The sequence below is a fragment of the Taudactylus pleione genome, unplaced genomic scaffold, assembly GCF_031769625.1.
Source record: "Taudactylus pleione unplaced genomic scaffold, aTauple2 ptg000529l, whole genome shotgun sequence".
Classification (NCBI taxonomy): domain Eukaryota; kingdom Metazoa; phylum Chordata; class Amphibia; order Anura; family Myobatrachidae; genus Taudactylus; species Taudactylus pleione.
The window spans coordinates 3,208,329-3,224,385 of record NW_028284931.1 but is presented as its reverse complement, the minus strand read 5'-3'; the positions used below and the strand labels follow the sequence as shown (position 1 = coordinate 3,224,385).

The 16,057-nt window shown below is 42.8% G+C and overlaps 1 protein-coding gene across 3 annotated transcripts in view; it reads right to left on the bottom strand.

The window, feature by feature from the left end:
- The window catches only part of NFIC (nuclear factor I C), a 185,891-nt gene that overhangs the window by 133,542 nt on the left and 36,292 nt on the right, over positions 1–16,057 (bottom strand). The window lies entirely within an intron of this gene.

The following is a 16,057-nucleotide window of genomic DNA, read 5'->3' as shown; positions in this document are numbered from 1 at the left end:
GAATTTATTTTTATTAGATTACACTTACTCCTAAACCTATAGTTGTCAAGGCAGATGCTAGGTTCAATTCTTATCTTTCTCTCCTGAAATCATTATAGACCAAGCCAAGTGATTCAAATACCATGCAAATTGAATATTTTAATACTGTATTTAATAAATAAAAAATTTAATTCCTGCATGGGAATAGAAGAAAGGGACCAAAAGCTCATATAGCCCTAATTTCATCAAATTTACTTAGGCCATCTCAAAGGAGTCCAGTTAGGACCAAAAAAAATATATGTGGAATATGGACAACATCCTGGGTTTACAGCTCTAATCAGGTGTAAGCATTAACTCACTAAGACTATTATTATTATTAACCCGTTTATGTAAAACCACACATTATGCAGCTCTTTCCAGAGAATATTTTACCATTTAATATTTAATCATCAGTTACTGCCCCAGAGAAGCTTAGAGTCTAAAGCCGGGTACACACTGAAGCGATGTCAGGCCGATTTGCCATTTCATAATGACAAATCGCCTAAATCGCCCAGTGTGTACCCGCGGTAACTCGCACTTTTGGGTTGCAAAAGCCGCCACTTTATAAATATACCACTAAGAAACATATTGGACATAAGTTACTTTCAAAACTAAGCACACCTTCATGTCTTCACTGTATCCCATATCCCACCTGTACCATCACAAGAGGTCACAAGTATTAGTATTAGGCAAATCTGCAATCTGCATACGCAAATATGTGTGCAGCTGTTTTTCTTGACATACACAAAGGCAATTTGCATATTGTACACACCCCAAAGTGGCAAATTCAACTCCACATCAGCCCGATACTGTATGTTCTTAACTTAAAACTGTGGGGAAAAAATCTCTATAATATTTAAAAATATTTTCTTTTTAAAGAAGCAGTCTTGCAAAACCTCTCTTGTCCCCTTACATTTTAAGCATGCATGTGAGATTCCCATTTCTTAGCTGTCTTCCTAAAAATCATTATCTACTTTGGAAACAAACTTAGCTCATAGGTGCGCCCCAAGGCGTCTATGCCCATTACATCATGTGTCTATGGTTGCTATGGTAGTCACATGACACTGAAAATTGTGCAGAACTATATGTCTGTAATAACTGCCTGAAGAAACCAATCGTGGAAAATGTTTTTTAACAAGATTCTTCTTATAGACGGCCTCAGTAATTTATGTTAAATAAACTGAATAGGCATAGTGGTATGCGGAGACATTGCTTGTTTCTCTTAATAACAAGCTGATATTATTGTATATATTTTACTAGATGTTTTGGGTTTAAAGAAAGAAACAGTAGAAGAAGAAACACAGCAAAAAAATACAGCCTTGTAACCTTATCTCAGACACCACTGCTGTGTGGGTGTGGCCAGTACCATGTGGGCATGTACACCCTGTACACGACAAGCCTAAATGTCTCCCTTAAGGAGTAAAAGTAGAAAATTGCATCATTTTGTACAGTAATTAGAAATAAAATTGTAATATTTATGATTTATGGCACCGTGTGGCCAGTTGCGAGGCTGGTCATCATCATACTGTCATGATGGGCTTTTTTTATATGGAGGTCTGGAGCTGTAGTCTCATCCACCCCATTGCTAATCTGGCCTTGGCGAGATGTGAGAATTCTGCTTCCTATTCTATCATGGACCCTACCCATTTCAGCTTTGGAACGAACACTGGAAGAAGTCGTTATGAATAATGGTTTTTATGATTATTATTATCATTATTATTAGAAGAGATAAATTAAAATTGTAATCTGTATCTGAGGTGTAGGGTTCGATTTCACTAGCAATCTCTGCAAGGGAATGTTCAAATGTAAGATTTTAACCAGTGAGCATACTCTGACATTCCTAATCGAGGAATGTCAGCACATTTTCCCGGTATCCATTTTAAGAAGGGGTGGAGGGATGCATGACACATTGCATTCCGGATGTGATGCATCCTGCACCTCTTGGCATGCATACCGGCGTTAATTACGCTGGTATGCATAAACAAAAGCGCAAAGGACAGCTGTCTCGGTAAGAGCTGTCCTTTGCAAGTGAGGGACTTCCAGGTCTATGACCCAGAAGTCCCTCTGGTGTCATTCTGCGCATGTGCACAATGACACTCACGCCACGGGGGGTGCTGGGAGGGATCCGATTGGATCTCTCTCACAGCACAGCTTCGAAAAGAGAAGCCCTTAGGCATCTATAGGGTAACGCCATTTGAAGATGGCATTACCCACTGCATCCAAGCGGGCTTGGTGCAAATGAGAAATGCTGTCTAACCCCTGAAAACTGCATTTGGGGGGGTTTGATGGCATTTCTTGCTTTAGTGCATCCCACCCCAGGTATGCAATTTTGTCCATTTCCATGTTCGTGGGACACTGAGAATAAAACTTAGAATTGCAAACTCTGCTCTGAATATATAAATTAGCCACTAGTAGTGGAAAAGGGACATCAATAATTACTGTAGCATGATACAGTGCTTTTCCTTCCCTTACTTATACCATCATCTACTCCATACTACCTACAAAGGTACCTAACACCCTGCTGCTTATTTTGGGTATTATGACTGCTGAGGCAGCAATGTTTATACCATGTCCTGCAATGTTCTGTGCTGTAAGTCACTTTTTCTTGTTTTGTGCATTACATCTTTGTACTTTGTAAGGAGCTGCAGACCCCTTGTGGCGCAATATAAATAAAGGATAATAATACAAGTCTTAGAAAATACTTAATGTAGTATACCAATGCATAAAAGAGACATGTTCTTGATCATAACATCAGATAATTCATAGTACATGTTAGCGATTTCATTCAGAACATAATTAGAGGACTCAGGGCCAGGGGAAGGTTTCTGGGCGCCCTAAGCAAGATTTCACTAACTGCCCCTGCTCCCTCCAATTCATAATATGCCACGCATCAGTCTCCCCAGTTTATAATATGCCACACAGCAGTGTCCCAAATTCATATACTATATAGAATATGGAACACAGCAGAGAACCAAAATCATAATGTTCCTCATAACATTGCCACAAATTAATTATATGCCACTCAGCCATGAATTATGCAATTCATTTTTTGTTGTGGACTCAGCAGCGCCCTCCAGTGGCTGCCACCCCTAGGCGGCTGCCTAAAGTTGCCTAATGGTAGCACCGGCCCTTAGAGGACTCCTTTACCCTTTCCTCTTTCAGGAATGGCTCCCAAAACATAGAAGGGTGAAAAATAGGGCATTGCCTATGCAGGGAAGGTCAAAATCTTGTTGTGTGCAGCCTCATTAGATAAATTTTGGTTCTCAGATTGCATTAATCTTTTTGAGAAATGTTTATTTCTTTATTTAACCACTTAACTGATGAATTCTTTTTCCAAAAACCGCTCCAAAATTGTCGGTTTCTTTTATGATTGAATTAGGTCAAGAACATAATTTTAAACTTATCCATCACTATTTTATTTGAAAAAAATATTTTTTTAAAACACAGAGGCCCTGATTCAGAGCCGGACGCTCTGACAGAGCGCTCGCTCTGAATCAGGGCCGTCCCTTCTCCTTTTTGGAGCGGCCTCCAGGCAGCTCGCATAGCTGTGGGTGCCCACCCACAGCTATAGCGAGTGGCCAAAATGATGGTCGCGATGGTCAAGACCACCACTAGTGATGTCAGTGGGTCCGGGCCCAGACGGTAGGCGTTCCCATGGGAACGCCTCCGTCTGGGCAGCCACACCCCCGGCACGCCCACCAAAGGGGGCGTGCTGTCAATCACCATCGACAGCACGCCCCCTTTGGTGTGAGCCGGCTCCGTTGTGCGCATGCGTACTTGGGCAACATCGACCCGCTTGCCTGAGTCAGGCCCAGTATACCATAAAAATAGCAATTTTTATGTTATACTGTAGTGATGGCCATTGACAGCTGTACCATCGATGGTTCAACCATCGTTAGAAGCCATCAATTCTTTAGCGATTGTTCGAGATCTGTGTAGACTGCAACTGCCGATGTTTCCTAAACATCGATTGAGGGTTACCATCGATGGTGCAACATTGATAGTCACCAGCAATGGCAAACCACTTGTTTTCAGTGATACCATCGATGGTTCACAAACCATCGATGGTCGACTGCCATTCCTATTCAGAGGCTCTGTGATATCTATCGATATATATATGTATACAGATATATATATCGAACATGTGTGTATATATATATATATATATATGTTGCACACACGTGTGTATGTATGTATGTATATATATATATATATATATAAATATATATATACACACACACGTGTGTGTATATATATATATATATATATATATATATATATACATACACGTATATATATATATATACACACACACACACACACACACACAGGTATATATATATACATACATATGTATATATGTATGCACATATATATATATATATAAATATATATATATATATATATATATATATATATATAGTAGCCCTTACAAAATCGGGCATCATTGGGGAGGAGATGAGGCCGGATGTAGTGTGCTGGGCTACCTGGAACTGGAAGCAGCAGCCAAAGCCGCGGCTGCTGCTCCTTCACACACTTAGTTCCGGAGCCACAGCGGGAGGGTGTCCCGCTTGCGGCCCGGATACATAGCCGACGCCGCTGCTCCTTCACACACAGTGATCACTATGTGATCACTGTAGTTCCAGAGCCGCAGTGGGAGGGTGTCCAGCTGGCGGCCCGGATACATAGCAGCAGCGGCGGCTACCAGAGCTGCCGCTACTGCTGTTTACTGAAGGGGGTGGAGATGGCTGCCCGATCACTGCTGGCCACAGTGATCGGGTCACAGCAGCAGCACTGCTGCCTCTATGGAAGGGGGGCTGCCGACGGTGCCCGATCACTGTGACCAGAAGGTCCTTCTGATGTAGGCGGCTGCAGGAAGATTAGCTTCCCACAGCCGCCTAGTGGGCATTTCTGACTGGTCGTATCAGATACGACCATGTCAGGGAAAGCCCAGCCTGATGTGGTCGTATCTAATACGACTGTGCCAGGCAAGTGGTTAATAGGAACATGTTGATATTTCTGTTGACTTATGTTGTAATATAAAATATTGTTACACTGCTTCAATGATAATACCATTCAGGAAAATAGCTGTATTCTTTTCCACAAGTGACTAAAGAAAACGTATCATTAACATTGCATATTAATGTTTAATCATGCAGTATATACATATGCTCTTATGTTGTTTTTTTTTTCTAAATGTGTTATTTATCCTGTTATTTTTGCTGTAATTTCTTCCTTAATGACACGATCGTAACGACCAATCGTGTAAAAAGTGGCGTTTTATGGACGATTACGATGCCGATGCGTGGGCCGGTGTCGTGTATCACCATGGTAGATCAACTGAACCTGCAGTAAGATTTCGACCTATCCTGCACATCATGCACGACAGAGATGCATGTAGTATGGACCAGGGAGATCATTGACAGAGAAGCACGGACGGGTCAGTGAGGCCCGTCTGTGCTGCTGTCTACTGTGTACTGTATTTCAATGACACAGATGCATGCATGAACCAGGAGATCCGTGCTACCTGCATCTGTGTCATTGACACAAAGCACGGACAGGAACAGAGAGACCAGTCTGTGCTGCTGTGGTAAAAAAAAAAAAAAAAACCTGTGTAAAAAAAGAAAAAAATGGAATGCCCCCCAAAAAAGAGCAACCAGCTTAAATAAAGGGGACAAATGACGTAGGGGTCCCCTGTACTTAAGCACAACCAGCACCAATCTAGTCAGAACACGCCCTGGTTGCCAAAATACAGGGGACAAACTTTGCGCAACCAGTACTGGGCTCTGATCTGGTCCTGGTTCTGAAAATACAGGGGGAAAAAATGAGAAGGGTGCCCCTGTATTATCCAGAACCAGCACTGGACTTTTTCTAGTGTGGGGAAGTAGTGCCACAGCCAGGGGAGCCCTTTAACTCGGCCCCCCCAGCCAAAGCATTAACCCTGACCGCTATTCAGCCCAGGCCGGGGATCCCTGGGGAGCTGGGGACCTCCACAATAAAGGGGTCCCCCTCTCCAGGGCACCCCTGGGGTGGTGGGTGCAGGGTTGATTATGTAGTGTAGTGCATTTCAAATAGTTAAAAATACTGGCCCTCATTCAGAGGCGCTCGCAAAAAGCGAGCGCTCGCTCTGAATGAGGGAAGCCGCTTGTATTTTTAAGTGCGGCCTCCTGGTCGCTAGCTAAGCTGTGGGTTACCACCCACAGCTTTAGCGACCGACCAGGTTGATGGTCACGATGGTCTTGACCATCGCGACCATTGGGGCTTGCGACGAGACCCTAAGGTTGGGTCTCGGCAACTGCAATCCCCAGGGAGCTTCCTGCTCTGATCGAGCAGGAAGCTCCCCACTGACATCACTGCTGATGTCAGTGCAGCCGCCCACAAAACGGCAGGCGTTCCTTAAGGAACGCCTCCGTTTGTGAAAGCACCCCCCCGCCACACCTACAAAACGGGCTGAGCTGTCAATCAACATCGACAGCCGGCCCTTTTGTAGTGAGCTCCGGAGCGAGAGAATTTCGTGCGCAGGGCCTAAACATCGACCCGGTTGTGAGCGCTCAGCACTTGCGACCGGGTCTGAATTAGGTCCATTGTCTTTTGCTGTGGAGCTGCAGGTTCCAGCAAGTCTTCCCTGCATGCTGGTACTTGAAGAACCACAAGTATCCGCATGTGGGGCATTACGGGCCCGCTGGTACCTCTAGTTCCACAGCAAAAGCAATATTAAAATAAACACATGACACACACACCGTACAAATTATGATGCTGGCCACACACATAGCAATATTTTACCCGATCTGGCCAATTCCGACACATTGGAACGACAGATCATGTAAAATATGGCCAAATCCTGAGTAAATCGTGAGTCCCCACTCACGATCACGATGCACGTCCCCGCTGGTCGCATATTGCAAAGTCAGATCTGCCGTGCACTAGGGCAGATCTGACTATCTAGGAGGCAATGCACTGTGAAAGTCTGACTGAAGGAGAGATCGTATGAAGATCGGACACCAAATCGTGTGCAGATCGTGTGCAGAGCTGCCGAGGAGAGTTTCAAGGGAAATCGTACACATCGGCTGGCACAACGCCATGTGTTTGGCCAGCTTAAGTTTATTAAACATACATGCACTCACACATGTACACATACTCACCTATGTATCCCTGAAGCCCATCGCATCCTCTTCTCCATGTAGAAAATCCATAGAGTACCTGTAAAAAAAATATCCATGCTCACCTTCACCTATGCGAAGTTCGGGTCCTTTTCGTTCCAAAGTAGCCATCCCCGGACTTGGCAAAACAAAACACGCAAATATGCGAGCCACCAGACAATAGTACCGTCTTATAAGGATGGTACTTCCCGAATGAGAGCTCAACGGCGAGCTTTCACTATGGAAACCACGCCGCTGAGCGCTCATTGGCTGAGAGAGATGCGAGCCTTCCCCCTCTCAGCCAATGAGCAGTTGCCACCATTGAAGTTAATGGTGGGAACCGTTCATCGGCTGAGAGGTGAAATTACACAGCAGCACAGATGGGTCTCACTGATCCCGTCCATGCTTCTGTGTCAATGACAAAGATGCATGTAGCACAGATCTCCCTGGTCCGTGCTACATGCATCGGTGTCATATCGCACTTGATTTAATGAATATGCAAATCATTAGATCGTGCACGATAGATTGGGTGAACATCGTGCAGCTTTTGCTGCACATCGTTCACTTCAGCTGCAGGAGAGAGCTCCAGAGTGATTGCATACGAGAACGCATCGTATACAAATCTCACCGTGTATGGGCACCTTAAGATTTGGGGGTTTTCTTTACACCCATGGCAAGATTTATATGACCAAATTTAATTGAAATTGGAGAATGTAAGGTAGAAATTTTCAGAAATTGTGTAGATTTGATCCAGAATGACACCTGTGTAAACATTATGAATATCGACATGGTCACTGTCGACATGCTGCATGTTGACATTTTGACCATGTAGACATTCTCATGTTAACTTTATGCCTGCTAACATGATAACTGTCGACATAATGTATCACACCCAGACTGATGTTACTGTTAAAATGTTCTTCAGCTAAAGGTGCCCATCCACTAGACGACAGGCAAAAGACTGCACGATTACGACATTGTAATCGTGCAGTCGTTTGTCTGTCGTTCAGTGAAGGCACATCAATCATCTGCAAACAATATCGTCAGGTTGTACAACATATTTGTACGATGATAGATGTCTAAACGACCAGCGGGAGCGCGCATTGCTGGTCATTTTAGATATATTTGAAACAATCTGCAAACGATTTTCAAACGATTATCGAATGATTATTGAACGATAACTATATCATTCAATCGCTCAATTTAATCGTCTAGTGGATGGGCACCATTAGCCTTAACTGCCAGAAATTTGCATACGTTTATCACTCTCCACTTTTACACTTTCCAGAGCTTCATACATCTGCCCCTATGTTGCTACTTTCCAGAAGTTGGGAGGTATGAAAATTGTATTGTGGTTTTGGAAACAGTGATAAAAATCTGCTATTTTATGGTCGGACGTAAGAAGAAAATGTATACAAACACATTTTACTGATATTTGTTTACAGTAAGTGGTGAAAGTAATTTTTGAGGTTGAGAATGGTAACATTAACTAACGTGTGACTGTACAAGTCACCTTCTCCCACTGGATGAATATAAACTAAGCTGCAATGGAATGAATGTGTCCTGCTATGCCAAACAGTAATCTGTTTATGTTTTCTCAACTAAATATGAAAACAGTAAATAATGGTATCGCTATTATTAGTATAACAAATATACTTTTCACTATTATTCATCGTGATTTTGTTGGGAGTCAGAAAAAGAAATGAGCACAGCTTGATAAATAAAATGAGTAAGGCCTTCATTAACATTTGGTACTTGTAGAGGAATCCTACAAGTTTGTAGTTTTAAACTGTAATGGTGGTCGGTGAATAATACGGATTTTCTGTGCAAATCTTCAGCGACTGTTCTGCTTATTGAGTCACATCCAAACATCTAGGCTATTTGTGTGCATATGGACTGATTTAAAGTAGAATGTAAAGATTCCCCATTTGTGCAGGAGAGATGTGTCTACACAATTGCATTTCCACAACTGTAGTTTTAGCTGCATACTGTACTTCTTAATATAGAGTACACATGCATTTTAAATGAATATGTGAGAATCCTCACAAAATATGCATCCGATGCAAAATTTATGCATAGTAGGTAACGTATTTCAAGATCGTGTAAGTCAAATAAGGTGCATGCTATTACTGTTCTGCACTTGTACATTACTGTCCCTGAAACGCTTCTCCAAGTATTGGGTTGCCAGCACAGGAATTGTGCAACTGTCGCTTCACATATCTGCTGTGCACATTCCTAGTGCATCAACTTTGCACCAAGACACATCATAATGTCCCACAAATGCATTTACAGTATATGCAACTATGGGCCATTCAATTTGAGACGAAAAGTCCGAGGTCGGACTTTTCGCCATCATCGCCGTTTTTTTCAGGGATAAGGTAGCAGGCGCATGCTCGCTTATCTCTGTATTCAATTAGGAGCCAGCGAAAATGGGACCCGGCGGAAAGGTAAGTATCGAAATGTCCTGTCAGTTTTTGGGGAAATCATGCTGTCACCCCCCAAAAGATGTCCTGACATGGGGGTTCACTATCGGTACCCCCGATATGGCCTGTTGAAGGTAGTTTGAGTTTTTAATAGCCGCGGCAGGTGCATAAATGCGGCTTTAGAAGAGGTGGTGAAGAATAGCACTTAGGTTTTCTTGGTGGGAAAAAATAACTAGTCCCATCAAATTTGGGGTACATGAAAATGGGTGCAAGAATTTAAAATTCTTCAAAAATCCACCTTCTGCTACCACCCGCATTCTAGAAAACACCTGCCGCATACTTGGGGACCTCCCTGAGTCAATTTCACTAGTTTTAAAGTTTGTCCCCCAACATTTTTATTTCACCCCCAAAATGAAAGTATCTTTTTTGTGGTGTCCTAAGGATTTAAACATTTTTTTTTTACAAAGATTACATTAAGGGGAAATTCCAAAGGCTGCAGGCTATTTTTTTTTATTCTGCACCCCTAAACCCCAATTCTGCACTTATTTTCGCCATTTAAGTGAAAACTTATCCCCGTTTTATAACAAAGACTTTTTGCACCTGTGATCAAATCCAAAGAGAACACAAATTATTAACCAATGATTGGACTGAGACCTCAAATCTGAAACTTTGAGTAACAAGTAATTTTACCTTATTTTGTTCCTCTGTTTTAATGGGAAAATCAGGTTTAATGGGAAAACAAGGAAGAATTTACCCCACTTTTCCTAGCGACTTGAGGTGGTATGGTGATGTGCCAGGCAAAGGAGGAAAGGTAGGGAAAGTGACGGAATGGTGATGGATAATAAGGAATAGCAGGTGGCAATTGTTATGTGAGGGTTAATACCCATCTGTACAGCCTGGCTCAGAGAGAGTGACAAAGGAGTTCCTCCCTTATACTGCCAGGCAGACTGGTGCCATCTGCTGCAATACGCACAGGAAGAGAGAGTGAGAGTGAGAGAGAGCGAGAGAGAGAGCGCGAGAGAGAGAAGAGAGAGAGAGAAGAGAAATTAGAGATTACATCCCTGTCATCTACATGTACTTCTACGTCTGCTACTCTCTTTCCACTAACATCTTCTCTAGCCTTTTACTACTTTCTTCCAATCATGCTTGAGATGTATTTTATAGCCTATATTATGTGGTTTATTTCTTTACCAGCCCCCTCCAGAGTTTCCTCATGAGCTACAAACTGTAATAAGTAAATTTGTTAAGAGTTCTGCAAAGAAACCGCAGTGAGGATAACAGTCACATGACTTATCAGGGAGTGAAACACAAGAGAAACAAAAGAGACGGGTAGATAAGGTGGAAGCGTCAGAGGGAGAAACACACACACAATAAACACATAATACCATGCACATAGACAACCACTCTCCCCTCAGAAGGGACACAATGTTCCAGACCGACATTTCCCTAGAGTTCAAACCTTAAGGAGCCAGCAGGGCAGCTGAGAGAATAATGCTGATGTAACAAAAGTCAAAGCTAGACAAAATGCAAAAAGCATGAAAGAGTGAGGCAAAACTGAAATGAGAGGAATGTATAGTCATGTACTGTAGGAAGGAGATAGCAGCATGAAAGAGAAAAGCTAGAATAATGAACACATGAGAAAAAAGAAGATAAATTGAAAGTCAGATGGAGAGATGTGGGAATACAGAAATGAGGGACTTTCAGAGGGGATACGTTCAATATCGCGGCAGATGGGATTCCCGTGGTCAGAATGCCGGCACCGGAATCCCGACACGTGTCAGAATCCCAGCGCTGGAAACCCGAAGGTAGTAGCGGCGTTAGGGGGAGGGCTAGGCACTAGGGGGAGGGTTAGGCTTAGGGTGCGTGGAGGGGAGGTTAGGTTTAGGCACTAGGGGGTGGTTAGGTTTAGGCACTAGGGGGGAGGTTAGGATCAGGCACAGGGGAGGGTTAGGGTAGGGAGAGGGGGAGGGTTAGGATACCGACCGACAGGTGCCGGTATTCTAACCCTATCAGGATGCCGGTGTCGGGATTTTGAACACCGGGATCCCGAACGCCAGCATCCCGTACCCATCCCTTTCAGAGAGATACATTTTATACTGACAATTTTGTGGAGAATCTGTAAAACAAATCACAATACGCAGGTGTAGTCTCTGTAGGCCTAGCTGGGTAGGTGCATTTACTGAACCTACAACAACACACAATCACAAAAAGATAATGGTCTGGTATGAAACCAAAGGGAGCTGATATGGCAAACTGGGATGTGGAGTCCTCACTTTTTAGTGTTATAGCACTTTTTAACAGAGCAAATATACTGGATTGTTTACATCAGTTTGCAGGGGGTATAAGCAAAGATTTTACAGAAGAAAATGTGCTTACGGTTTATACAAAGCACAAAGATACACAAAGAAAACCTATGTCATTGAGCTACTAAAACTTATACCCCTTTTACAATGGCCAAATAACCTGGGTCGGATTCCCGGGTCAAGTGACCCGACTTTCCAAACAGGGTAGTGAGCAGGATTGAACACAGAAACGACCCGTGTAACCATGCAGTGTGAACGGGTGACCCGGGTCATCCGACCCAGGTCCCGTTAACACCATACGGAGAGCCAGCTTACACTGGCAGAGGAGTAGTCTGCGTAACCGCTGTGACACGGCTTGAAACCTGTGTTCAGTGGTCCGGGTGTTCAATTTGGTGGAAAAGAGGTACATTACAGATTCATGCAGAGCTGGATTTAGATCTCATGGGGCCCTAGGCAAGATGTCGGTTTGGGGCCCCCCTCCCTCAAAAAATCCTGTGCATATATTACAGTAGGTGTCGCTGGATCAAGAAACACAAAACATATTATATACACGTGTCATTATATATATACATATATATGTTGTGTGTATCTTGCTCCAGTGACACCTAGTACTATATGCACAATTATTACAGTGTTCCTAGATCACATTATATGTATGTGTAGTAGCTCATTAATGTCATTCTCCACATGCACGGTGGAAACTTGTCCAGGAGATCTGAAGTTCTGACATCTGAAGCAATCTAAGGAGAGTCCCAGAGGAATTTGGGGCCCTTTGCACAACTAACTGATTGGAGGAAACAATACCAGAATGATAAACCAGAATGTAAACCAGAATTAAATGGGGTACCTGGTTTGCTTTCATTTTGCAATATCTTCAGTAAGAAAGCAGATGGTGGTAGAGTAACTGGGAGAATAAGGTATGACCATGGGAAAGACATTACACCCCCTGTGAATTCTCCATATCTACACTCTGGTCACAAAAGTGGGAACCTGAGTTTTAGAAAAAAGTAGCAAAACAATCTATTCTAGGAACCCCTGAATGTTTGAACCATTGTTTGCAATATTACTTTAAGGCAACATTGCCCAAAGCCAGACGTTGGTGATGAATAATTGCCCAGTTGTTAGGTGAATAGCCTTTGAAAGGCCCATTTCCTAATCCCTAGGGCTTTTGTGACAGAGAGCGAGAGTCTCCCAATCTGTTCAGGTAAGGAACCACGGTTGTTGCCCAGACAAATTTTACCTGTAAATTCCCATAGGTGACTGGGAATTGCAGCTACGAGCACTAATATGGCTGGCCTTTACTTGAGCAGATTGATATGACCCTACTGCTCCATTGTGAACTATCTATCTCTCACTGCCTGTGAATTCAGTGCATGCTCCCCAACCTTTTAAAAATGCAAATCTCAATAGGTTCTGTGATTGTTTGAAGTCTAAGGGAACATGGAAAAGCCTCAGTTGTGAGGCCTTAATTTTTCTAATAGCTTGTCTAAGTCCCTTAAATGTGTAGTCTGACTGTGAACTATCAGTGAAAGGTAATTCTGGACACTTTTCTGGAAGAGCTGCCAGAGAAAAAGAAGGGATTTGAGAGGGTCAGACATACTAAAGCTCATTTATGGTGAGTGATTAATATGCCCTGGTCTATTATACAGTGGACTCCTTTCTGACGCAGGTGAATATATTATAGTATGGAACCGCTGCTTCAATAAACGTGTGCAAGTGTAAGGTGCTATTGAGAATTAGAACACCATTACAATCCACTGAAACAGGCAGCTATAATTATGGTAGACCGAGAACACAGTGAGACCTCCAAAAGAAAAAGGAATAACTGCTAGCCCTTTCATCATGAACCATCTCTTTTTAATGTATGTACTGTATTTAGTACCTTCACATTTAGCTCTATTCTGAATGACACATTTGATATGAGAAATATATCGTCCAGACTTTGGAGGCCAGGTTTGCCAAATCTATTTTCCCCTGCTGCCAAGCTATAGACAAATCTTTGTCTAGCAAGAGGATGCAACTCCTTGAGCATATTTTACAAAGGAGAGTGAATGGGGATACTCAGACTGTTTGAAAATATTATTAGGAGCCACTTGTCTGAACATGACCTGTGAGCATTGTATTGAGCCCTAACCTCACATATGAAATCTGGGGCTAAGAGATCTGCATCTACCAGAATGGGCATGTCAAGCGGCCTTGGGGTAAACTCATTAGTGCAGCTCTGCTCAACCAGCAAACCCTTCGCCAATAATGAAAGTGACTATACTAATGGCATTGAGTAGGACATATTTAAAAGCTACTAGAGACTCTATTGTGCATAAAAAGCCAATAGCTCCTGGTCTCCCATCCACAGCACTGACATCGCTTAGCTTCCCAGCTGTGGCATAATCAGACTTTCTCAACAAGAAGAAAAGGACCAGCAGCATCAGTTATTTTAAAATTTGCCTGAACATTTGGTCATAAGGTTGCTTTGACGCAAAAAAGAAACACATCGCTAGCAGAGTCTCGCGGAACCTGGCGCGCTGAGACGGACTTCTTAGAACGACTGCAGCAAAGATGTGTAAGGACACATCTCTATGTCGCTATACTTGCCTCTTTGAAGACCTAGTCACCTCTTATCACTCACAGTCCACTGAATAGGGAAAAGGCAGACATGCATACTTATTAAAGTTTAAAAGTGAAGCATTGTGTTGGGACCCCTAATGGTGCCCACTTCAGGCAGAGGTATTGTGCCAGTCACACGCAGAAGAAATGTGTCTGATGCTGACAATGGTGCTTTGCCACCTTCAGGCAATTTTAGGGAAGGATCCATTTTTGCCTGAACAAGCAAGCATCCATGTGTGCATTTTTTCACCACAATCACTTTTGCACCTCATATTTTGCCACATTTGGCCAATTTCAGGGGCTACTAAATTTTTGCCTAAACATGCATCCCTGAATAGTCACTGGAGGGAAAGGCAGTGATTTGTACCTCAGACCCGTAGGTAAATTAAAAAAATTGCAATCCACTTCCACAAATATATTTTTCATCATGATTAACAGTTTTAGGGGTATATGGGCCTAAGTCAACAGTGCACGCCAGTGGAGAGACCAAGATCTCTGTCGGCTTACTGAGATTTTCTGGCCTCTTTTGAGCATCTCCAAAGCTGGCTTGAGTGACCCCATGGTCACTCAGCTGGCTGATGGGACACGCAGATAATCCAAGGACGCAGCTCAGATCAGTAATGCATGCAGAAGGCGTGACACCTCCTGCTGCATTACCATATTACAGCTATCGCAGCCCCTCGGCTGTGACACTGTAACGTGGCATTTTACATGCAGATACAGTCGCAGTCGCACACAGAATATAGGCATGCCGCATATCATTTTAATCAGCATAAGCTGTTTGTGCACCCTATTCACATCACTTTGCGAACAACATACATTGTAAGGGAAAAGTCACACAAAAAGACATGCGGCATGGTGCGCTAGAAGGGCTGTTTAACGTGTAAAGGAGGCTAGATGTATGTGGACACATCTGTACAAACCATTCGGCTCCTAACTGTCACTTTACTGGCTGTGTTTGAAAAATGACAGTTAGGAGTTAAATGATTGGTATTTTATCTCTAGATTAGGATATAATTTTCACACTATTTACCTACAGTGTTATGGATAAGGATATCGTTGCCACACACTAACCTACTGTACTATACATATCTTATGGATAAATATATCATTACCACACCACTCACCTACCATATATGTCTTATGGATAAGAATATCATTACCACACCACTCACCTACAGTATATGTCTTATGGATAAGAATATCATTACCACACCACTCACCTACAGTATATGTCTTAAGGATAAGGATATCATTACCACACCACTCACCTACCGTATATGTCTTATGGATAAGGATATCATTACCACACACTAACCTACAGTATATGTATTCTGGATAAGGATATCATTACCACACCACTCACCTACAGTATATGTCTTATGGATAAGGATACCATTACCACACCACTCACCTACAGTGTATGTCTTATGGATAAGGATATCATTACCACACCACTCACCTACAGTATATGTCTTATGGATAAGAATATCATTACCACACCACTCACCTACAGTATATGTCTTATGGATAAGGATAACATTACCACACACTAACCTACAGTATATGT